We start from the raw sequence: 24,129 nt of genomic DNA, 5'->3' as shown, positions 1-24,129 counted from the left end.
TGCTCTACTCCTTTATTAAAGGGGTGGTCTTGTGTTCCTCTCATCAGAAGCTGAAGATTTACAGTTCTGGCCGGTGGCTTGGCTGAGCCGCTTGTCTGAATTGTGCCCTCTTGCATTCTGCGGGCAGAGGCGGCTTTGCCTCTGCAGAATGGGACAGGCACAGGGGCACTGAAGTCCACCAGTCTGCAAGTGAGCGCTTCTTGCCAAGGAGACCGGCCACTTCTCAGGTGGTCAGTAACCATAGCAATGAGCTGTACACTGCAGAATTAAAAATCGCAAAGTTTCTTGTTTTTACAAGCTCTTTGCAAACTTAGCCTTTTAATACATTCATTTTATTTAGTTATATATTTATTTTACTCTCTTATATAGCGCCGTTAGATTTTGTAGCACCTTACAGACATTATCATCACTGTCCCCATTGGGGCTCACAATATGAATTCCCTATCAGTATGTCTTTGGAGTGTGGGAGGAAACCGGAGAACCCGGAGGAAACCCACACAAACACGGGGAGAACATACAAACTCCTTGCAGATGTTGTCCTTGCTATTATATGAACCCAGCCCCACAGCGTTAATCATTGACCCACCATGTTGCCCACATTCCTCGGCTTTTTTAAGATTTTCTGCAATGAATAAGAACACTGAAGAAAATCTAGATTGATCAACATTTCCTATCACAAATGCAGCTGCTGCAAAACTTGTCCATAGTCCTGTTCCCAGCTGAAAATTGGATACAATTGTATCTTGTGTAGACAATGCTCTGTGAGCTAAATAGCCGGGATCCACTGCTACAAGGCAGGAAACAGACAGATTCTGCTGATGGGTTCTGCTCCCAGAGCATTATTCAGCCCAGACATCTCAGCTCAGAGCAAAACCAGCTATAAGGCTGTGTGCACACCTAGCAGATTTGATGCAGATTTACATGCGTTTTTTCTGCTAGAGAGAAGCGTTTTCACATGCATTTTTTCAAGCAATTTTCCAAGCGATTTTGAGCATCACTTGGAAAAGTGCTTGACAAGTTGATCACACAATATAAATCCATGCAACCGAAATGGATCTATAATGTGTGAACAACTTAGATGCTTTAAATGCAGCATCTATAGTAAAAAAAAGAAAACGTTAATAAATAAAAAAAAACAACGGTATATTCACCTCTCCGGCGGCCCCCGGTCTGCTCTCCGGTCTCCTCCGGTCTGCTCCCGGCCGCGTCTTCTCTCTTCAGCGTCCCGCAGTGTACGGTCAGGACCTGCGGTGACGTCATTTAGTCAGCTGATGGTCACGCGACCATCACCTGATGCCGACGTCAGCGGTCATGCGACCATCACCTGACTAAATGACGTCAGCGCAGGTCCTGACAGTACAGACAGCAGACCGGAGGAGACCGGAGAGCAGACCGGGGACCGCCGGAGAGGTGAATATACAGGTTTTGTTTATTTTTAACTTTTTTATTTCTTTTTTTCACCGCGTGGTAGCCGGGATGAAGAGGAGTTGTAGTCTCGTCTTCCTCCCAGATACCACACGCATCGCGAATAAGCTTCAGCGTAATCGCAGTAGAAATGGTCATGCTGCGTTTTGCAAAGTAATGCGAATTCGGCGCGCAAATTAGCGCATCATGTGCACAGCACATCCGAATTCACATGGCTTTGCATGGCAGACTATTTACAAGCGTTTTCGCGGTCGTAAAAACGCCGCAAAAACGCTACAAAAACGCTACGTGGGCACATAGCCTAAGGCTGTGTGCCCACGACGCGTATTTTAAGCGTTTCCGCATGGCAAAAACGCTGCAGAAACTCTTAAAGACGCATGTTAGAAGGTCTGCCATGTTCCCCAATGATAGTCCGCATGTGCTGTGCACATGCTGCGGAAATTTCCGCTGCGGATTATCATTGCGGAAAAAAATGCAGCACTACCAATTATTTTGCGGAAGTGCAGCGTTTTCCTGGCCATTGACTTGCATTGGAACAAATGGATTCCGCTTCACTAGATAAGCACATGCGGAATACATGCGTTCAATGTGCGGATGGTACCCGCGTGTGGAGGATGGGAGACTCTCCTCCGGACCCGGGTACCATAGAACCTGTCAAAAAAAAGAATAAAATAAAAAATAAATGTTATATTTACCTTCTGACGGCCCCCGCTGCGCTCGTCCTCCCATGTCGGCAGCTCGCGATGGACTGAAGGACCAGCGCTGACGTCATAGTCATGTGACGGCAGGTCCTTCAGTGTACCGCGATCTGCCGGCAGCCAGGACGGAGCGAAGCGAGACTGCGGGGGCCATCGGAAGGTAAGTATAGATTTATTTTTTTATTTTTAACCAGTCGTTGGGGTCACACTATATAAATCCATGCCGTTTTCATGGATTTCTATAGTGTGACCAAGTTGACAAGCACTTTCCAAGTGATGCTAAAATCGCTTGTAAAGCGCTTGTCAACCCGCATGCGGAAATGCATGTGAAGAACGCTTCACTTCTGCATGTCCCTGGCAGGAAAAACGCATGTACAATCCGCATATACAATCCGCATGTACAATCCGCGTGTACAATCCGCATATACAATCCGCATGTACAATCCGCATATACAATCCGCATGTACAATCCGCGTGTACAATCCGCATATACAATCCGCATGTACAATCCGCATATACAATCCGCGTGTACAATCCGCATATACAATCCGCATGTACAATCCGCGTGTACAATCCGCATATACAATCCGCATATACAATCCGCATGTACAATCCGCGTGTACAATCCGCATATACAATCCGCATGTACAATCCGCATGTACAATCCGCATGTACAATCCGCATGTACAATCCGCATGTACAATCCGCATGTACAATCCGCATGCACAATCCGCATGTACAATCCGCATGCACAATCCGCATGTACAATCCGCATATACAATCCGCATGTACAATCCGCATGTACAATCCGCATGTACAATCCGCATGTACAATCCGCATATACAATCCGCATGTACAATCCGCGTGTACAATCCGCATATACAATCCGCATGTACAATCCGCATATACAATCCGCGTGTACAATCCGCATATACAATCCGCATGTACAATCCGCGTGTACAATCCGCATATACAATCCGCATATACAATCCGCATGTACAATCCGCGTGTACAATCCGCATATACAATCCGCATGTACAATCCGCATGTACAATCCGCGTGTACAATCCGCGTGTACAATCCGCATATACAATCCGCATGTACAATCCGCGTGTACAATCCGCATATACAATCCGCGTGTACAATCCGCGTGTACAATCCGCATATACAATCCGCGTGTACAATCCGCATGTACAATCCGCATGTACAATCCGCATGTACAATCCGCATATACAATCCGCATGTACAATCCGCATGTACAATCCGCGTGTACAATCCGCGTGTACAATCCGCATGTACAATCCGCGTGTACAATCCGCATATACAATTCGCATGTACAATCCGCGTGTACAATCCGCATATACAATCCGCATGTACAATCCACATATACAATCCGCATGTACAATCCGCATGTACAATCCGCATGTACAATCCGCATGCGTTTTTTCTGCCAGCGAGATGCAGAAACTCTCAGGAAAAATCCGGAGCTTTTGTGCATCGTGGGCACATAGCCTAAGTCTCTGCATTTGTCTGCTTACACATCTGTACATTTCTGAACACATTCAGCAAAAATTGCAGTACATTTGTTAAAATTGGGCATATAGCATACTATAGGTGCTTCTCACAAAATTAGAATATCATCAAAAAGTTAATTTATTTCAGTTCTTCAATACAAATAGTAAAACTCATATTATATAGAGTCATTACAGACAGAGTGATCTATTTCAAGTGTTTATTTCTGTTAATGTTATTATCTCAGTAAATTAGAATACTTTATAACACCAGCTTGAAAAATGTTTTTAAAATATGAAATGTTATCCTACTGAAATATATGTTCAGTAAATGCCCTCAATACTTGGCCAGGCTCCTTTTGCATCAATTACTGCATCAATGCGGCAATGTGGCATGGAGGCGATCAGCCTGTGACACTGCTGAGGTGTTATGGAAGCCCAGGTGGCTTTGATAGAAGCCTTCAGCTCGTCTGCATTGTTGGGTCTGGTGTCTCTCATCTTTCTCTTGACAATACCCCATAGATTCTCTATAATAGATTCTCTATGGGGTTAAGGTCAGGTGAGTTTGCTGCCAATCAAGCACAGTGATACTGTTGTGTAAACCAGGTATTGGTACTTTTGGCAGTGTGGACAGGGGCCAAGTCCTGCTGGAAAATGACATTTCCATCTCCATAAAGCTTGTGGGCAGAGGGAAGCATGAAGTGCTCTACAATGTCCTGGTAGACGGGTGCGCTGACTTTGGTCTTGATAAAACACAGTGGACCTACACCAGCAGATGACATGGCTCCCCAAACCATCACCGATTGTGGAAACTTCACACGAGACCTCAAGCAGCTTGGATTGTGGCCTCTCCACTCTTCCTCCAGACTCTGGGACCTTGATTTCCAAATTAAATGCAAAATTTACTTTCATCGGAAAACAACACCTTGGACCACTGAGCAACAGTCCAGGTGTTTTTCTCCTTGGCCCAGGTAAGATGCTTCTGGCGTTGTCTATTGGTGATGAGTGGCTCGACACAAGGAATGTGACACTTGTAGCCCATGTCCTGGATACGTCTGTGTGTGGTGGCTCTTGAAGCAATGACTCCAGCAGCAGTCCACTCCTTGTGAATCTTCCCCAAATGTTTGAATGTCCTTTCCTTAACAATCTTTTCAAGGCTGCGGTTATCCCGGTTGCTTGTGCACCTCTTCCTACCACACTTTTTCTTTCCACTCAACTTTCCATAAATATGCTTGGATACAGCACTCTGTTAACAGCCAGCTTCTTTAGCAATGACCTTTTGTGGTTTACACTCCTTGTGGAGTGTGTCAATGACTGCCTTCTGGACATCTGTCAAGTCAGCAGTCTTCCCCATGATTGTGGAGCCTACTGAAACAGACAAAGGGACCTTTTTAAATGCGTAAGAAGCCTTTGCAGGTGATTTTTGTTAATTATTCTAAATTACTGAGATAATGACTTTGTGTTTTCATTGGCTGTAAGCCATCATTATCAACATTAACAGAAATAAACACTTGAAATAGATCACTCTGTAATGACTCTGTATAATATATGAGTTTCACTTTTTGGATTGAAGAACTGAAATAAATTAACTTTTTGATGATATTCTAATTTTGTGAGAAGCACCTGTATGTTTGATGCATCTCATTAGCTAAGCTCAACCTCTTCCTTGCTTCACCTCAATTTGAGCCATAAATTGTGATATTTCATTTTGATGCATTTTATGACTCCTTTTTGTCACACTTTTCTCATAACTATTTTTTGTATAACTGAGGGAAAATAACAAAATCTTATTTGTTGTACTCAAGTTTTCACAGAAACATCTGATAAAGTGTTGACTTATTTTTCTGAGTTAAACTCTTCCTTTTGGCCCTCTATATATTTGAGTTTGACAGCCCTGATGTAGATGGATGATGATGTGGCAAGAAGGGGCAGAGGGGCAGAGCCTCCTGGCTCTCAGCTTCGCTCTCCACTGCTCACAGGAGACAGCAGTTACTTCACAAATGTAACTGATAGAAAAGATGTCACGTAAGAGGGGGTCAGGGGAGCGATGTGCTGCAGGAGCGGGAAGATTAGCCAGGGGAGTGGTGTGCTGCAGGGAGAGGAGGATTATGCAGGGGAGTGATGTAATGCAGGATAGGGAGAATCATGCAGGGAGCGATGTGCTGCAGGAAGAGGAGGATTAGGCAGGGAGCGCTGTGCTGCAGGAAGAGGAGGATTAGGCAGGGGAGTGATGTAATGCAGGAGGGGGAGGCTTAGGCAGGGAAGCGATGTGCTGCAGGAAGAGGTGGCTTATGCAGGGGAGTGATGTAATGCAATAGGAGAGGATTAGGCAGGGAGCGATATGCTGCAGGAAGTGCAGGATTTGGCAGTGGGCGATGTGGTGCAAGAGGGGATTTGGCAGTGGGTGATGTGGTGCAGGAAGGGGGAGATTTAGAAAGGGCACAATGTGCTGCAAGGAGGGGAGGATTAGACGGGAGCAATGTGCCGCAAGAGGGGGAGGTTTAGACAGGGGAGTGATGTGCTGCAGGAGTGGGAGAATTAAGCGGTGAGAAATATGCTGCAGGACGGGGAGGGTTAGGCAGGGGAGCAATGTGCTGCAGGTGGAAGGAGAATCTGTGACTACAGCCCAGTGTTTAAGGTTTATTGGAGCCTGTCTTTTATATATTTTATTGTTTTTTTTTCTGACAAAACTGCATAACATCTGACATGAAGTCCGCTTAGCAGTCACAGTCCCTGTAGATTGTTACTGTCCAGGTTCACCGCTGTCTCTTTTTGTTTTTAGTGACAATCTGACAGCAGTGAAGGTTCCGCTGATAATGGCGGTCGGGTTCCGAATAGAATGTTCATGTCTGTTCTCATTGTAGTAACATCACGGAATATGCTAATTTCTTCTGACCACACCCGATGACTGAATAAAGGCGCCTCACCCACTTGTCTATGTCATCACTTTGTGGTGTCACAATGATCTAAGGGGATAAAAAAACGCTCCTGGCAGCTTTACAGTCGTCCCTTCGTGTTAAAGGAGCAGGATGATAGAGCCGCACCATGCCAGCCAGAAGAAAAGAAAGTGGAGCCCTTCAAGATGATGAAGCAAGAAAGCAGACTGTGGAAGGCCATCCAGGACCAAGAGCATCATGAGGGCCTGGTAACGTATACTACACAACTGTTCTGTATATGCTCATGCCATGTAAACCTATGGTGGCCGATTCATCAAGGCTGGTGGATTTCTATACCAGCATTCATGAAGCGCCTATTGGAGGAACGTGCACCAAATTCATTAAAAAGACTAAACCTCTTAATGAACTTGACTCATCCTTAAAGGGGTTGTTCCCTTTCAATAAATGAATGTCCCTAGCTGCAGGTCATTTAATTAAAAAAAAGAGGTTCCACCATCTCAGAGCTGCAGCAGCTCAGTGCGCTCAGCTGGGCAGTCCGTCTGATTACATTTGTTGGCTGCGGCAGTATTGAGGTGATGTCAGTGCCATACACAATCCCAGGAATGGGTCAGGACAGCACAGTTTGATTCTTTATACCTGCAGCCAGGGTCATTCATTTATTGAAATATCCCCTTAAAGCTGACGTACTAGACCTCAAGAAATGTACTCCAGTCAAAAGATGGAGTCAATTTCAGTCCTAATTTACACCACTTTTCCAGCCTAATTTGTAATAAGTTTTCAGGTAAAGCTAAGCCACAAGCGGTCCAGATAAGCTCTGTTCACTATTTAAGAAGTTAAAAGAGTGGGTGTAAAAAGGTCAGAGTATTCAAATGTAAGTTGTGCAGGAATTTACTGAGATTCAAACAGTTGTGCAACACATTTCCGGTGAAAACTGCTTGATGAAAAATGTTCCTTGAATAATATAACATTTCAGGTTAGTGGTAATAGATTTTATTATGGGACGTTGATCCAGGGAACTAGTCTGATTGCCATATGTGGAGTCGGGAAGGAATTTTTCCCCTAAAATGGGGCAATTAGCATCTGCCTCATGGGGTTTTTGCCTTCCTCTGGATCAACACATTAGCTTTTAGGTTGAACTTGATGGACTTGTGTCTTTCAACCTTAAAACTATGAAACTGTCCCTGTATTGAGGTTCAAGGGTGAAGCCCAGGGTTCATTTGGAACCATCAGAAATGGTGTGTTTTGCGCCCAGTCTGTCCAAGGAAGCCTGTTTGAGCCAACGGCCTCAGAAATATCCTAACATTTAAGAAAGTAGCAATAGTTAGGGTGGCTGAACCATTCTAGCCTTAAGTTTGCCCCTCCAGTCAGCATCTACTATGTAGATGCAATCAAGGCCCTGTAATAAGTCTTTATCGCTGTACAGGGCTGTAAGAGTGAAGGCCAGAGTTCCTTTGGAACCTGTAGGATAGACTGGCTTTTGCCAAGTCTTTCCAAAGAAGCTTTTTTGAGCCATAGGCCTCAGACAGGTCCTAACAAGAAAGTGACATTAGATAGGTTTTTCTTTAGTTAGGATTGATTCAACTACTCAAGCCTCAAGCGCACTCCTCCGGCCAGCAGCTACTCAGTAGATGCAACCCTGGGCCTATGGTAAGTATCTATCCCTGTACAGGGGTGTAATGGTAAAAACCAGGGTTCCCTTGGGATCTGCAGAATGGAGTAGCTTGCGCCAAGTCTGTCCGAGGAAGTCTGTTTGAGCCAACAGCCTTAAACAGATCCGAGTATTTAGGAAAAAAAAGCTTTAGTTAGAGTTGAATCAACCACTATAGCCTCAAGCTCGCTCCTCCGGCCAGCAGCTACTCTGTAGATGCAGCCCTGGGCCTATGGTAAGTATCTATCCCTGTACAGGGGTGTAATGGTAAAGGCCAGGGTTCCCTTGGGATCTGCAGAATGGAGTAGCTTGCGCCAAGTCTGTCCGAGAAAGCCTTTTTGAGCTGATGGATTTAAACAAATTTCAACATTTAGGAAAAAAGCATTAATCTATTTCAGTTAGAGTTAATTCAATTACTCTAGCATAAAGATCCTAATTCACTTTGTCTAAAGGAAGTTAGTTGGCAAATTTTTATTGTGTGAGCAATGAGGTTATGAAACTCTCTACCACATGAAATTGAAATACTTAATTTTCTAAAAAAAATTCAAGGAGGGCATGTGTGTGCCTTTCTTAAATAATATAAAATTGCAGGTTATCCGTACTAGATTTTGTTATGGGACGTTGATCCAGGGAACTAGTCTGATTGCCATATGTGGAGTCGGGAAGGAATTTTTCCCCTAATATGGGGCAATTAGCATCTGCCTCATGGGGTTTTTGCCTTCCTCTGGATCAACACATTAGCTTTTAGGTTGAACTTGACAGACTTGTGTCTTTCAACCTTAAAACTATGAAACGGTCCCTGTATAGAGGTTCAAGGGTGAAGCCCAGGGTTCATTTGGAAACATCAGAAATGGTGTGTTTTGCGCCAAGTCTGTCCAAGGAAGCCTGTTTGAGCCAACGGCCTCAGAAATATCCTAACATTTAAGAAAGTAGCAATAGTTAGGGTTGGCTGAACCATTCTAACCTTAAGTTTGCCCCTCCAGTCAGCATCTACTATGTAGATGCAATCAAGGCCCTGTAATAAGTCTTTATCACTGTACAGGGATGTAAGAGTGAAGGTCAGAGTTCCTTTGGAACCTGTAGGATAGACTGGCTTTTGCCAAGTTTTTCCAAAGAAGCTTTTTTGTGCCATAGGCCTCAGACAGGTCCTAACAAGAAAGTGTCATTAGATAGGTTTTTCTTTAGTTAGGATTGACTCAACTACTCAAGCCTCAAGCGCACTCCTCCGGCCAGCAGCTACTCTGTAGATGCAACCCTGGGCCTATGGTAAGTATCTATCCCTGTACAGGGGTGTAATGGTAAAAACCAGGGTTCCCTTGGGATCTGCAGAATGGAGTAGCTTGCGCCAAGTCTGTCCGAGGAAGTCTGTTTGAGCCAACAGCCTTAAACAGATCCCAGTATTTAGGAAAAAAAAGCTTTAGTTAGAGTTGAATCAACCACTATAGCCTCAAGCTCGCTCCTCCGGCCAGCAGCTACTCTGTAGATGCAACCCTGGGCCTATGGTAAGTATCTATCCCTGTACAGGGGTGTAATGGTAAAGGCCAGGGTTCCCTTGGGATCTGCAGAATGGAGTAGCTTGCGCCAAGTCTGTCCGAGAAAGCCTTTTTGAGCTGATGGATTTAAACAAATTTCAACATTTAGGAAAAAAGCATTAATCTATTTCAGTTAGAGTTAATTCAATTACTCTAGCATAAAGATCCTAATTCACTTTGTCTAAAGGAAGTTAGTTGGCAAATTTTTATTGTGTGAGCAATGAGGTTATGAAACTCTCTACCACATGAAATTGAAATACTTAATTTTCTAAAAAAAATTCAAGGAGGGCATGTGTGTGCCTTTCTTGAATAATATAAAATTGCAGGTTATCCGTACTAGATTTTGTTATGGGACGTTGATCCAGGGAAATAGTCTGATTGCCATATGTGGAGTCGGGAAGGAATTTTTCCCCTAATATGGGGCAATTAGCATCTGCCTCATGGGGTTTTTGCCTTCCTCTGGAGCAACACATTAGCTTTTAGGTTGAACTTGATGGACTTGTGTCTTTCAACCTTAAAACTATGAAACGGTCCCTGTATAGAGGTTCAAGGGTGAAGCCCAGGGTTCATTTGGAAACATCAGAAATGGTGTGTTTTGCGCCCAGTCTGTCCAAGGAAGCCTGTTTGAGCCAACGGCCTCAGAAATATCCTAACATTTAAGAAAGTAGCAATAGTTAGGGTTGGCTGAACCATTCTAGCCTTAAGTTTGCCCATCTAGTCAGCATCTACTATGTAGATGCAATCAAGGCCCTGTAATAAGTCTTTATCGCTGTACAGGGCTGTAAGAGTGAAGGCCAGAGTTCCTTTGGAACCTGTAGGATAGACTGGCTTTTGCCAAGTCTTTCCAAAGAAGCTTTTTTGAGCCATAGGCCTCAGACAGGTCCTAACAAGAAAGTGGCATTAGATAGGTTTTTCTTTAGTTAGGATTGATTCAACTACTCAAGCCTCAAGCGCACTCCTCCGGCCAGCAGCTACTCTGTAGATGCAACCCTGGGCCTATGGTAAGTATCTATCCCTGTACAGCGGTGTAATGGTAAAAACCAGGGTTCCCTTGGGATCTGCAGAATGGAGTAGCTTGCGCCAAGTCTGTCCGAGGAAGTCTGTTTGAGCCAACAGCCTTAAACAGATCCCAGTATTTAGGAAAAAAAAGCTTTAGTTAGAGTTGAATCAACCACTATAGCCTCAAGCTCGCTCCTCCGGCCAGCAGCTACTCTGTAGATGCAGCCCTGGACCTATGGTAAGTATCTATCCCTGTACAGGGGTGTAATGGTAAAGGCCAGGGTTCCCTTGGGATCTGCAGAATGGAGTAGCTTGCGCCAAGTCTGTCCGAGAAAGCCTTTTTGAGCTGATGGATTTAAACAAATTTCAACATTTAGGAAAAAAGCATTAATCTATTTCAGTTAGAGTTAATTCAATTACTCTAGCATAAAGATCCTAATTCACTTTGTCTAAAGGAAGTTAGTTGGCAAATTTTTATTGTGTGAGCAATGAGGTTGTGAAACTCTCTACCACATGAAATTGAAATACTTAATTTTCTAAAAAAAATTCAAGGAGGGCATGTGTGTGCCTTTCTTAAATAATATAAAATTGCAGGTTATCCGTACTAGATTTTGTTATGGGATGTTGATCCAGGGAACTAGTCTGATTGCCATATGTGGAGTCGGGAAGGAATTTTTCCCCTAATATGGGGCAATTAGCATCTGCCTCATGGGGTTTTTGCCTTCCTCTGGATCAACACATTAGCTTTTAGGTTGAACTTGACAGACTTGTGTCTTTCAACCTTAAAACTATGAAACGGTCCCTGTATAGAGGTTCAAGGGTGAAGCCCAGGGTTCATTTGGAAACATCAGAAATGGTGTGTTTTGCGCCAAGTCTGTCCAAGGAAGCCTGTTTGAGCCAATGGCCTCAGAAATATCCTAACATTTAAGAAAGTAGCAATAGTTAGGGTTGGCTGAACCATTCTAACTTTAAGTTTGCCCCTCCAGTCAGCATCTACTATGTAGATGCAATCAAGGCCCTGTAATAAGTCTTTATCACTGTACAGGGCTGTAAGAGTGAAGGCCAGAGTTCCTTTGGAACCTGTACGATAGACTGGCTTTTGCCAAGTCTTTCCAAAGAAGCTTTTTTGAGCCATAGGCCTCAGACAGGTCCTAACAAGAAAGTGTCATTAGATAGGTTTTTCTTTAGTTAGGATTGATTCAACTACTCAAGCCTCAAGCGCACTCCTCCAGCCAGCAGCTACTCTGTAGATGCAACCCTGGGCCTAGGGTAAGTATCTATCCCTGTACAGGTGTGTAATGGTAAAAACCAGGGTTCCCTTGGGATCTGCAGAATGGAGTAGCTTGCGCCAAGTCTGTCCGAGGAAGTCTGTTTGAGCCAACAGCCTTAAACAGATCCCAGTATTTAGGAAAAAAAAGCTTTAGTTAGAGTTGAATCAACCACTATAGCCTCAAGCTCGCTCCTCCGGCCAGCAGCTACTCTGTAGATGCAGCCCTGGGCCTATGGTAAGTATCTATCCCTGTACAGGGGTGTAATGGTAAAGGCCAGGGTTCCCTTGGGATCTGCAGAATGGAGTAGCTTGCGCCAAGTCTGTCCGAGGAAGTCTGTTTGAGCCAACAGCCTTAAACAGATCCCAGTATTTAGGAAAAAAAAGCTTTAGTTAGAGTTGAATCAACCACTATAGCCTCAAGCTCGCTCCTCCGGCCAGCAGCTACTCTGTAGATGCAGCCCTGGGCCTATGGTAAGTATCTATCCCTGTACAGGGGTGTAATGGTAAAGGCCAGGGTTCCCTTGGGATCTGCAGAATGGAGTAGCTTGCGCCAAGTCTGTCCGAGAAAGCCTTTTTGAGCTGATGGATTTAAACAAATTTCAACATTTGGGAAAAAAGCATTAATCTATTTCAGTTAGAGTTAATTCAATTACTGTAGCATAAAGATCCTAATTCACTTTGTCTAAAGGAAGTTAGTTGGCAAATTTTTATTGTGTGAGCAATGAGGTTATGAAACTCTCTACCACATGAAATTGAAATACTTAATTTTCTAAAAAAAATTCAAGGAGGGCATGTGTGTGCCTTTCTTGAATAATATAAAATTGCAGGTGATCCGTACTAGATTTTGTTATGGGACGTTGATCCAGGGAACTAGTCTGATTGCCATATGTGGAGTCGGGAAGGAATTTTTCCCCTAATATGGGGCAATTAGCATCTGCCTCATGGGGTTTTTGCCTTCCTCTGGATCAACACATTAGCTTTTAGGTTGAACTTGATGGACTTGTGTCTTTCAACCTTAAAACTATGAAACGGTCCCTGTATAGAGGTTCAAGGGTGAAGCCCAGGGTTCATTTGGAAACATCAGAAATGGTGTGTTTTGCGCCAAGTCTGTCCAAGGAAGCCTGTTTGAGCCAACGGCCTCAGAAATATCCTAACATTTAAGAAAGTAGCAATAGTTAGGGTTGGCTGAACCATTCTAACCTTAAGTTTGCCCCTCCAGTCAGCATCTACTATGTAGATGCAATCAAGGCCCTGTAATAAGTCTTTATCACTGTACAGGGCTGTAAGAGTGAAGGTCAGAGTTCCTTTGGAACCTGTAGGATAGACTGGCTTTTGCCAAGTTTTTCCAAAGTTGCTTTTTTGAGCCATAGGCCTCAGACAGGTCCTAACAAGAAAGTGTCATTAGATAGGTTTTTCTTTAGTTAGGATTGACTCAACTACTCAAGCCTCAAGCGCACTCCTCCGGCCAGCAGCTACTCTGTAGATGCAACCCTGGGCCTATGGTAAGTATCTATCCCTGTACAGGGGTGTAATGGTAAAAACCAGGGTTCCCTTGGGATCTGCAGAATGGAGTAGCTTGCGCCAAGTCTGTCCGAGGAAGTCTGTTTGAGCCAACAGCCTTAAACAGATCCCAGTATTTAGGAAAAAAAAGCTTTAGTTAGAGTTGAATCAACCACTATAGCCTCAAGCTCGCTCCTCCGGCCAGCAGCTACTCTGTAGATGCAACCCTGGGCCTATGGTAAGTATCTATCCCTGTACAGGGGTGTAATGGTAAAGGCCAGGGTTCCCTTGGGATCTGCAGAATGGAGTAGCTTGCGCCAAGTCTGTCCGAGGAAGTCTTTTTGAGCCAATGGCCTTAGACAGAACCCATCATTTAGTAATAAAAAAGCTTTAGTTAGAGTTATAGCCTCAAGCTCGCTCCTCTGGCCAGCAGCTACTCTGTAGATGCAACCCTGAGCATGTGGTAAGTCTCCATTCCTGTAAAGGGGTGTAATAGTAAAGATCAGGGTTCCTTTTGACCTGCTTATGCCAAGTCTGTCAAAGGAAGCCTTTTTGAGCTGATGGCTCTAAACAGATCCTAATGTTTAGGAAAAAAGCTTATGTGTATTTCAGTTAGATTAAAAGTAAAGCCAACAAAAGAGAATTTAACTTTCCCCAAAAAATCAATTATTAATATAGCATTTACCTGCCCAGATCTCAGAACTAATGCACTATTAGGATGTAGCAATCCCATATAATTTTGTGTGCAGTTTTAATACTATGTAATCACCCCCCTCCATTAATTGGTAATATGTGAGTGGTTGTCACATCAGTATTTTGCACCTGTGTTGCTGTCATCGTTATTATATGGTATGATTAGTACTGAGACCTAGGCAGGTAAACACTGTTGCCCTTTTTTCCTGTGTTAATTCTTGAATTTTGGTGGGAATTTAAATTTGTCTTTGCTTTTAATGTTAGTGTAGGGACTCGCAAGTATGAGGACCCTTGACGCGGGTTGCGAGCTTGTGTATTTTGGCCAAAATATTTACTAATACCTCATATATGTCATATATATTTTTTGCACGTTATTTTTATTCAGGGTGCAGCCAGACCCATCAATGTTGGCCTTGTAAACTAGGGTGTCTGTCTTCATGGGGTGTACTTAAAAAGTGCTGGGCAGCCCGCCTAATCTAATAGTTTGGGCTTCACTAATAGGCTGTAAGCCAGACATTGTGCACTACCTATGTGTGACCAGTGCCCTATACAAGGCTTTTTTGTGTGCAGTTTTAATACTAAGCTATCACCCCCTCCATGAATTGGTAGGTTGTGAGTGGTTGTCTCATCAATATTTTGCACCTGTGTTGCTGACTTCTTCATTATATGGGTTTGCTGCATCCTTGTAATTATTGTTGCTGTATTTGCTGTGTTAATTCTTGAATTTTGGTGGGAACTTTAATTCCTTGTTTTTGTGACTTTGCTTTTAATGTTAGTGTAGGGACTCGCAAGTATGAGGACCCTTGAGCAGGTTGCGAGCTTGTATATTTTGGCCAAAATATCGACCAATACCTCATGTATATCATATATATTTTTTACATGCTATTTTTATTCAGGGTGCAGCCAAGCCCATCTACAGGTGCATCTCACAAAATTAGAATATCACCAGAAAAGTTAATTTATTTCAGTTCTTCAATACAAAACGTGAAACTCATATATTATATAGAGCCATTACACACAGAGTGATCTATTTCACGTGTTTATTTCTGTTAATGTTGATGATTATGGCTTACAGCCAATGAAAACTCAAAAGTCATTATTTCAATTAATTAGAATACCTTATAAAAACAGCTTGAAAAATGTTTTCAAAATCCAAAATGTTATCCTACTGAAATGTATGTTCAATAAATGCCCTCAATACTTGGTCGGGGCTCCTTTTACATCAATTACTGCATCAATGCGGCAATGTGGCATGGAGGGATCAGCCTGTGGCACTGCTGAGGGGTTATGGAAGCCCAGGTGGCTTTGATAGAAGCCTTCAGCTCGTCTGCATTGTTGGGTCTGGTGTCTCTCATTTTCCTCTTGACAATACCCCATAGATTCTTTATGGGGTTAAGGTCAGGTGAGTTTGCTGCCAATCAAGCACAGTGATACTGTTGTTTTAAACCAGGTATTAGTACTTTTGTCAGTGTGGACAGGGGCCAAGTCCTGCTGGAAAATGAAATTTCCATCTCCAAAAAGCTTGGCGTAGCTAAGGTTTTGGTTCAGGGGGCCGAAACTTCTGAGTGGGCCTCTAACCAGGTAACCCTGATTCCAACTATAGCGGCGCACCCAGATAGTTGATGTAGGAAAACCTCAGCAGATGACCGCGCTGTTACTAAAAATAATCTCTATACAAAGACCAGCACTGATATTACCGCCATATGGTGACATATATTGATAGATGCCAGTCCTGCAGAACATATAAGAGATCACAGCTCAGTTATATATAGTACCTTACAGCTGACGTTCTTTCTGATTAAATTGTTCACTTTTCCCGTCTTTTCCATCTGGCCCAGACCGACACGACAACTTCTCCAGCCAGGACTCAGAGTCTCAGGTATGCAGAGATCACAACAAAGACACATTTGACTCCTTACATTTCAGGCACTGACCACATCTATCCCCAACCTGCACAAACTTCTCATCCTGCTGATACCCCAATACTGAGCCTCTGCTGCAAAATGTGTCCCTATTACTGCACCTACTGTGTGCCCTCTAGATGGTAAAACAAACCTCTAAAATAAAGTAATGCCGTGTGCAAGTGTCCTAGAAAACAGTGCCCACATTGTGCCCCCTAGAAAGTAATAGTGCCCCTTCGACAGTCACGATAACCTGAGTTCCCCTATAACAATAAGTGCCCACCTAAGATTTAATAATGTCCTGAGTCTCCCCCCATGTAGAGCTCCGCTCTAACCAGTATGATGTTCTCCTATTCACTATATAATTCCCCCTCACTGTATAGTACCCCCACACAGTATACTGACCCCTTAGTAGCCCACAAGCTGATGGCTCCAACACTGTATGATGGCCTCCACACCATACAAAGATCCCACATTATCTCCCACACTGTATGATGGCCCCCACACTGTTCAAAGAACCCACATTATCTCCCACACTGTATAAACAGAGTACATATAGTATAATGCACCAGATAGTCCTCAATATAGTATAATGCACTCCCCATAGTCCTTCGTATAGTATAATGCGCCCCCATAGGCAGAGTCTGTAGTATAATGTGCCCCCCCTCCTCATAGGCAGAGTCTGTGATATAATGCCCCCCCCATCTCATAGGCAGCGTCTGTAGTATAATGCCCCACCTATAGGCAGAGTCTGTAGTAAAATGCACCCCCCATAGGCAGAGTCTGTAGTATAATGCTCCCCCTCTTATAGGCAGAGTCTGTAGTACAATGTCCCCCCATAGGCAGAGTCTGTAGTCTACTGCTCTCCCCTGCTCATAAACAGAGTCTGTAGTATAATGCCCCCCATAGGCAGAGTCTGTAGTAGAATGCCCCCCCATAGACAGAGGCTTTAGTATAATGCTCCCCCCCTCCCCATAGACAGTCTGTAGTATAATGCCCCCCCTCCCCATAGGCAGAGTCTTTAGTATAATGCCCCCCCTCTCTGTGGGCAGAGTCTTTAGGATAATGCTCCCCCATAGGCAGAGTCTGTAGTATAATGCACCTCCCCCTTCCCATAGGCAGAGTCTGTAATATAATGCCGCCCCCCACCCGGCAAAAAATAAATAAACAGTACTCATCTCTCCTCCTGGTTCCCTCGCTGCTCAGAGCACCCAGCACGCACACATCTTCAGCACAGCGGGCTGGGCGCCAAGTGATGATGTCAGAGACGTCAGTCACAGAAGGGACTAATGGGAGAGAGATCCGCGCTCCCTCTCTCATCTGTAAACTTGCGGCGGTGGCGGGCAGTGGGGCCCGATGCTGGCACCAGGGGCATGCTAGATACAGTTACACTGGCGTAGCCCTGGATGGGCCCCCTAAGAGCGAGGGGCCCGGGGCCACCGCCCCCTTTGCCCCCCTGGTAGCTTGATACTGTGGCAGAGGGAAGCATGAAGTGCTCTAAAATTTCCTGGTAGACGGCTGCGCTGACTTTTGTGTTGAAAAAACACAGTGGACCTACACCAGCAGATGACACGGCTCCCCAAACCATCACTGATTGTGGAAACTTCACACTAGACCTCAAGCAGCTTGGATTGTGGCCTCTCCACTCTTCTTCCAGACTCTGGGACCTTGATTTCAAATGAAAATTGGAACTCTGGACATCTGTCAAGCCAGCAGTCTTCATCATGATTGTCATGATTGTGGAGCCTACTAAAACAGACTAAGGGACCTTTTTAAATGCTTAGGAAGTCTTTGCAGGTGTTTTTTGTTAATTATTTTAATTTACTGAGTTAATGACTTTTGTGTTTTCATTGGCTATAAGCCATAATCATCAACATTAACAGAAATAAACACTTGAAATAGATCACTGTGTTTGTAATGACTCTATATAATATATGAGGTTCACTTTTTGCATTGAAGAACTGAAATAAATTAACTTTTTGATGATATTCTAATTTTGTGAGATGCACCTATATGTTATGGCCTTGTAAATTAGAGTGTCTATCTTCATGGGGTGCACTTAAATAGTGCTGGGCAGCCCGTGTTCTTGCCTCAGCAGCGAATTTAGCTATCCAGGGAATCTAGTCACTTTATGTGTATATCAGTTCTGACATTATGTTGCTTGCATTTGAATCCTGTCTCTTTTTTATTGTTTGATAACTGCACTGTCTGCTAGTGATTTAATGTATTTGCTCTAGTTTCAATTTGCAATGCATTATGGGAAAGTTCCAAGAGCATTGTGAGACAGTTCTTGTTGCATTGTGGTCCTGTTCTTGTCACAGTTTGGGCAGCGACCATTATTTCCTCTTCTCTTCTGATGGAGAAGTTCCCTTATCACTCATCTTGTAAAGTGGCACAGAGCGGTAGTCGTGACTGAACGTCGGTCTGATTTCGCTCTGGCACTTTACAGACAATGGGTGTCCCAGTCCCAGTGTGCTCTAGGGTGTGGGGTGCAGCACACTCTCTTGTAGGCCGCAGGCCTCCACTGCCTTCAGGCTTCTGTCCTCAGAAGCCGCCGCACACAATTTAGGGGACACGAAGTTCTTTGTAACAGTCAAACATATACTTGACAGTTCAAGTTCATCAGGTGGGTACAGATGGGATAAGGCACAGCAATTCACATTATCCTCCTTCTTAGCATAACTCCTCTTCAGCCCTGTTGCTAGCTCATCCTGTATTTCTCGTCCACCTCTGCAGTGCACCCGGGACTGGCCTTCAACTTCCATCTATGCAGGTCCCTGTCCATCTTCCTTTGTACTTCAGAGCACACAAAGTGTCCGGCAGCTCCTATGCCAGACCTTAGGCTCTGGACGTGACTGGAGCGACTGCTCTGGATCCCAGTAATGCCTCCCACTGCCTGGAACATTGAGTACTATTTACAGTGGGTACGGAAAGCATTCAGACCCCTTTACATCTTTCACTCTTTGTTTCATTGCAGCCATTTGGTAAATTCTAAAAAGTTCTTTTTTTTCTCATTAAAGTACACTGTGCACCCCATCTTGACTGAAAAAAAACAGAAATGTAGAAATTTTTGCAAATTTATTAAAAAAGGAAAACTGAAATATCACATGGTCATAAGTATTCAGACCCTTTGCTCATATTTAAGTCACATGCTGTCCATTTCCTTGTGATCCTCCTTGAGATGGTTCTACTCTTTCATTGGAGTCCAGCTGTGTTTAATTAAACTGATAGGACTTGATTTGGAAAGGCACACACCTGTCTATATAAGACCTCACAGCTCACAGTGCATGTCAGACCAAATGAGAATCATGAGCTCAAAGGAACTGCCTGTTACGATGTTAGTAGATACCCTGAAGTCCAATGGCGTGGGCCAAAAGCAGAGACTGAGACAAGAGTTGTGTGAAAGTCTATTTTAAACTCAAGTGCAAAAGATCACAGCAAACAGTTTATGAAGGTAAGTTCATTCCAAACAACACTTCTTAGAACCTAATCTGTAAGGCACGGCCTTCATTACTATTAGGGTATGCAAAAGTTAACCATAGTTCAAGTTTACTTAGGTACAGTAATATGCAAACAGAAATAAGGATAGTAAGCAGACGTAGGCATTCCTCAGTTGATTGTGGACTCACGTAGTGCAGAAGAGAAGACAAACTGGAATATGGATCTGGATATTGAAGAATGCAGGAGGTGCAGCGGAGGAAACAGCGATGTCTTAAGCAGAGCTGGAGCCGGGTATTTAAACACAGAGCAAGATGGTGACTATACCAGAGGTGTAGAGATCCAGGAGAAGTTTTCTTCAGGAAGACAAAAGTTCAGAGATCCCAGCGTGAGTGAACAACAGCCAGCGGTTCCTTTCAGCAGAAGTCCCCTTAGCAGAGGATTCAGGCAGCAATCCTTTCAGCGGATGACTAGGAGTAAACACAAAGTCAGCAAGACTATATTCAGAGGGCTAGCACAGGTGAGTAGAAAGCTAAAAGCACACAATACTCAGGCAAGGCATGATTGCAACACATGCAGTTTAAGTAGGTCCACAGGCAGGAAACACATGACCCCAGTGAGGCAATGGAAGCCATCTTGGCTAAGGGAAAAACTACTGGCAAAGTAAAATTAAACCTGGCATCCTGACACTGCCAAAGGAGCTTAGAGACAGAATTGTGGCAAGGCACAGATCTGGCCAAGTTTACAAAAGAATTTCTGCATTAGTCAAGGGTCCTAAGAACACAGTGGCCTCCATAATCCTTAAGTGGAAAAAGTTTGGGACCACCAGAAGTCTTCCTAGACCTGGCCGTCCAGCTCAACTGAGCAATCGTGGGAGAAGAGCCTTGGTGAGAGAGGTAAAGATGAACCCCAAGATCACTGTGGCTGAGCTCCAAAGATGCAGTAGGGAGATGGGAGAAAGTTGCATAAAGTCAACTATCACTGCAGCCCTCCACAAGTCGAGCCTTTATGGCAGAGTGGCCCAACGGAAGCCTCTCCTCAGTGCAAGACATATGGAAGCCTGCACAGAGTTTGCTTAAAAACACATGAAGGACTCCCAGTCTATGAGAAATAAGATTCTTTGGTCTGATGAGACTAAGATAGAACTTTTTGGTGATAATTCTAAGGGGTATGTGTGGAGAAAACCAGGCACTGCTCATCACCTGCCCAATACAATCCCAACAGTGAAACATGGTGGTGGCAGCATCATGGGGGTGTTTTTCAGCTGCAGGGACAGGACGACTGGTTGGAATTGAAAGAAACATGAATGTGGCCAAGTACACAGATATCCTGGATGAAAACCTCTTCCAGAGTGCTCTGGACCTCAGACTTGGCCGAAGGTTCACCTTCCAACAAGACAATGACCCTATGCACACAGTTAAAATAACAAAGGAGTGGCTTCAGAACAACTCTGTGACCATTCTAGACTGGCCCAGCCAGAGCCCTGACCTAAACCCAATTGAACATCTCTGGAGAGACCTGAAAATGGCTGTCCACCAACGTTCACCATCCAACCTGACAGAACTGGAGAGGATCTGCAAGGAAGAATGGCAGAGGAACCCCAAATCCAGGTGTGAAAAACTTGTTGCATCATTCCCAAGAAGACTCATGGATGCACTAGCTCAAAAGGGGGCTTCTACTCAATACTGAGCAAAGGGTCTGACATGCACTGTGAGCTGTGAGGTCTTATATAGACAGGTGTGTGCCTTTCCAAATCAAGTCCTATCAGTTTAAATAAACACAGCTGGACTCCAATAAAAGAGTAGAACCATCTCAAGGAGGATCACAAGGAAATGGACAGCATGTGACTTAAATATGAGCAAAGGGTCTGAATACTTATGACCATGTGATATTTCAGTTTTCCTTTTTTAATAAATTTGCAAAAATTTCTACATTTCTGTTTTTTTCAGTCAACATGGGGTGCAGAGTGTACTTTAATGAGAAAAAAAATGAACTTTTTAGAATTTACCAAATGGCTGCAATGAAACAAAGAGTGAAAAATTTAAAGGGGTCTGAATGCTTTCCGTACCCACTGTACTTCAATAAAACTCACCCTATAGATACCCTAGCCTGAACCTGCATGTCAATGGAGATGGGCATCCTACATATAGATGACAATGGCACCCTTGCTGAACGGCAGCTGCCCCTAGACCCTAAAAGTCCCTTATTCCTATTTACATAGACCAAAGATCTGACAGTCTACCAGAAACTGGTACAGATATCACATCAAACAATCAATCCTCAGTGTGTACTAAATGATTAAAGTGACAACAGTGAATAAAGTGACAATGTGCAAATTTATAAAAACACCCAAGAACGTTCCTAATATCTTTGGACCTCCAAGCCAAAGGATACATTCGGGCATCCAAACAAAGGCTACAATCAGCCCTGTTCAACACCCTAGATGCTGATTACCTGCCTTATAGTGGAGGGTGACACCCTAGTTAATGTTGACACTGTGGCGCCCCCGCTCCACGGCGGCTATCCCTGGATAACCCTAGCCAGCCCTGGAATTAATCACCCATAGAGGTATCAATGACATAAATGATCACAAGACTAAACAATAAAAGGAACTTATCTTGATAAAGTGCAATACTGATGCGGATCATCTTTATGCCGCATGTCCCGATTTTAAAGAGATTTAATAAAATTTGTATTTTAGGGTTTATGTTATACTTATGTCTTATGGTATCCTAAGCTTATCTTATGCTATACTCACATTATGCATTAACACTTCACATGCTGTTACATCACCATTATACATTACATAAGACACATATCACTTTTAGATATAAAACCGCAAGACAGTGTTCACATGAGGTGTTTGTTGTCTTCAGGGGCAGGAACAGGGTAAGACAGTCCACATCCCTACAGTTTTGTATCTTGGGCTCTGTGCACACAGCCTGCTCCAAGCTTAGCCGGTAAGAGCCCTATCTATGTGGTACAATACTGGGGTTCATCGTATGTTTTCCGCATCTACTGTATGGAGGTTTCTCTACTATCAATAAAGAGAAGGTTTTTCGCAGCCTTATTCTTAAGAAGACAGGGGGTTTAGCTCCATGTCACACTACACACCGTGGTAAGGTGTATGAGGGGAGCATAGCCCGCCTAATCTAATAGTATGGGCGTCACTAATAGGCTGTAAACCAGACACTGTGCGTGACCAGCGCCAAAATATGTACCAGAACCTCATATATAGATTTTGCATGTTATTTTTATTCAGGGTTCAGACAAGCCCATCAATGCTGGATTTGTAAACTAGGGGGTCTGTCCTCATGGGGTGCACTTAGATAGTGCTTTGCAGCCTGCCTAATCTAACAGTTTGAGGGTCACTAATAGGCTGTAAGCCCTATATTGAGCACTATCTGTGTTAGGCGTCAGGTGTTTTCTGGATCTGAAATGGGTTCAGAATCATCAGTGGATTCTGTGGTCTCCCATTCCGGTCCAGATGCTGCTCAGCATCATCATTGGTCCCAACGCCTAGCTGGTGCACGAGATGTACAAGCTGTCTCTTGGGTCTTTGTTCCTAGCAACATGAAGGATAGGTTGCGGAGGGAAACAGGGCTGTTACAGCCTAAGTCCAGGATACACTGCACTGAGCATGCCCGTGACATGGTGGACCGTGATTAGTGGTTTGGGAGTCAGCTGATCCGGTGACCTGGCACCGCCTGATTGGTCGCGGGTGACGTCACCAATAATGTGACGGTGGGCAGGGCTTAATATTTAAATACCACGCCCACAAACATGGCGGCGCGCTCTGATCATTGAGCTGAGTTGGTGTTATTGTGTGGACGCTTGGTCGTTTCGGCTCCACGTGTACTTTTGCTGTTATAGCTTCTGACAGGCAGGTTTAGCAGGGGATAGACAGCCTTAGATGGAGGGAGGCAGGTAGCTTCGTCTGACAGTCTGGCTCCAACAAGGGGGTCGCTATACACCCCGAGCAGACTGCGGACTGCGTATTCCCGGCACCGCCTGTTAGCCACGTGGAGAGATACTCCTCAGTCCGGTAGCACGCCGGCTGGGAGCATGTATACGCCTGCGTGAATCACACACGCATCCTAGCGCCTGCTGCGTAGCCTCTGTGCAGTTAACAGGGCTACGGCTCCATTATTTGTCGCACATCTCTCGTGCAGTTAACGGAGATAGTGCGAATCCCTATTCCTGTTCCGGTGTGCAGTAACACGGGGGGGATTGTTATTTCAGTTGGTTGTTTTACCTTCTTACCCGGAAGGTGTTCGTCCGCAGTCCTCCAGGCTGCATCGCGGACCCCGGGTTCGTTTGCTTTCCATTATTTAATAAAGTTGTTTGCAACCATTCCACTAACAATCTGTGTGTGACCAGTGACCTATACAAGCCATTTTTTGTGTGCAGTTTTAATACTAAGCAATGACCCCCTCCAAGAATTGGTAGGTTATGAGTTGGTTGTCTCATCAGTATTTTGCACCTGTGCTGCCCCTGCCTTTATTATATGGTTTGCTTCATCCTGATTAGTGCATTAGTTTTGAGACCTGGGCTGGAGAATAAATACTGTTCCTCTTTTTTGCTGTGTTAATAATTTTTTTCAGTTTTAATTCAACT

The sequence above is a fragment of the Phyllobates terribilis genome, unplaced genomic scaffold, assembly GCF_046119375.1.
Source record: "Phyllobates terribilis strain yellow unplaced genomic scaffold, ASM4611937v1 Scaffold_30__1_contigs__length_15301838, whole genome shotgun sequence".
Taxonomy (NCBI): domain Eukaryota; kingdom Metazoa; phylum Chordata; class Amphibia; order Anura; family Dendrobatidae; genus Phyllobates; species Phyllobates terribilis.
The sequence above is the reverse complement of the archived record's forward strand: the minus strand, read 5'-3'. Positions refer to the sequence as shown.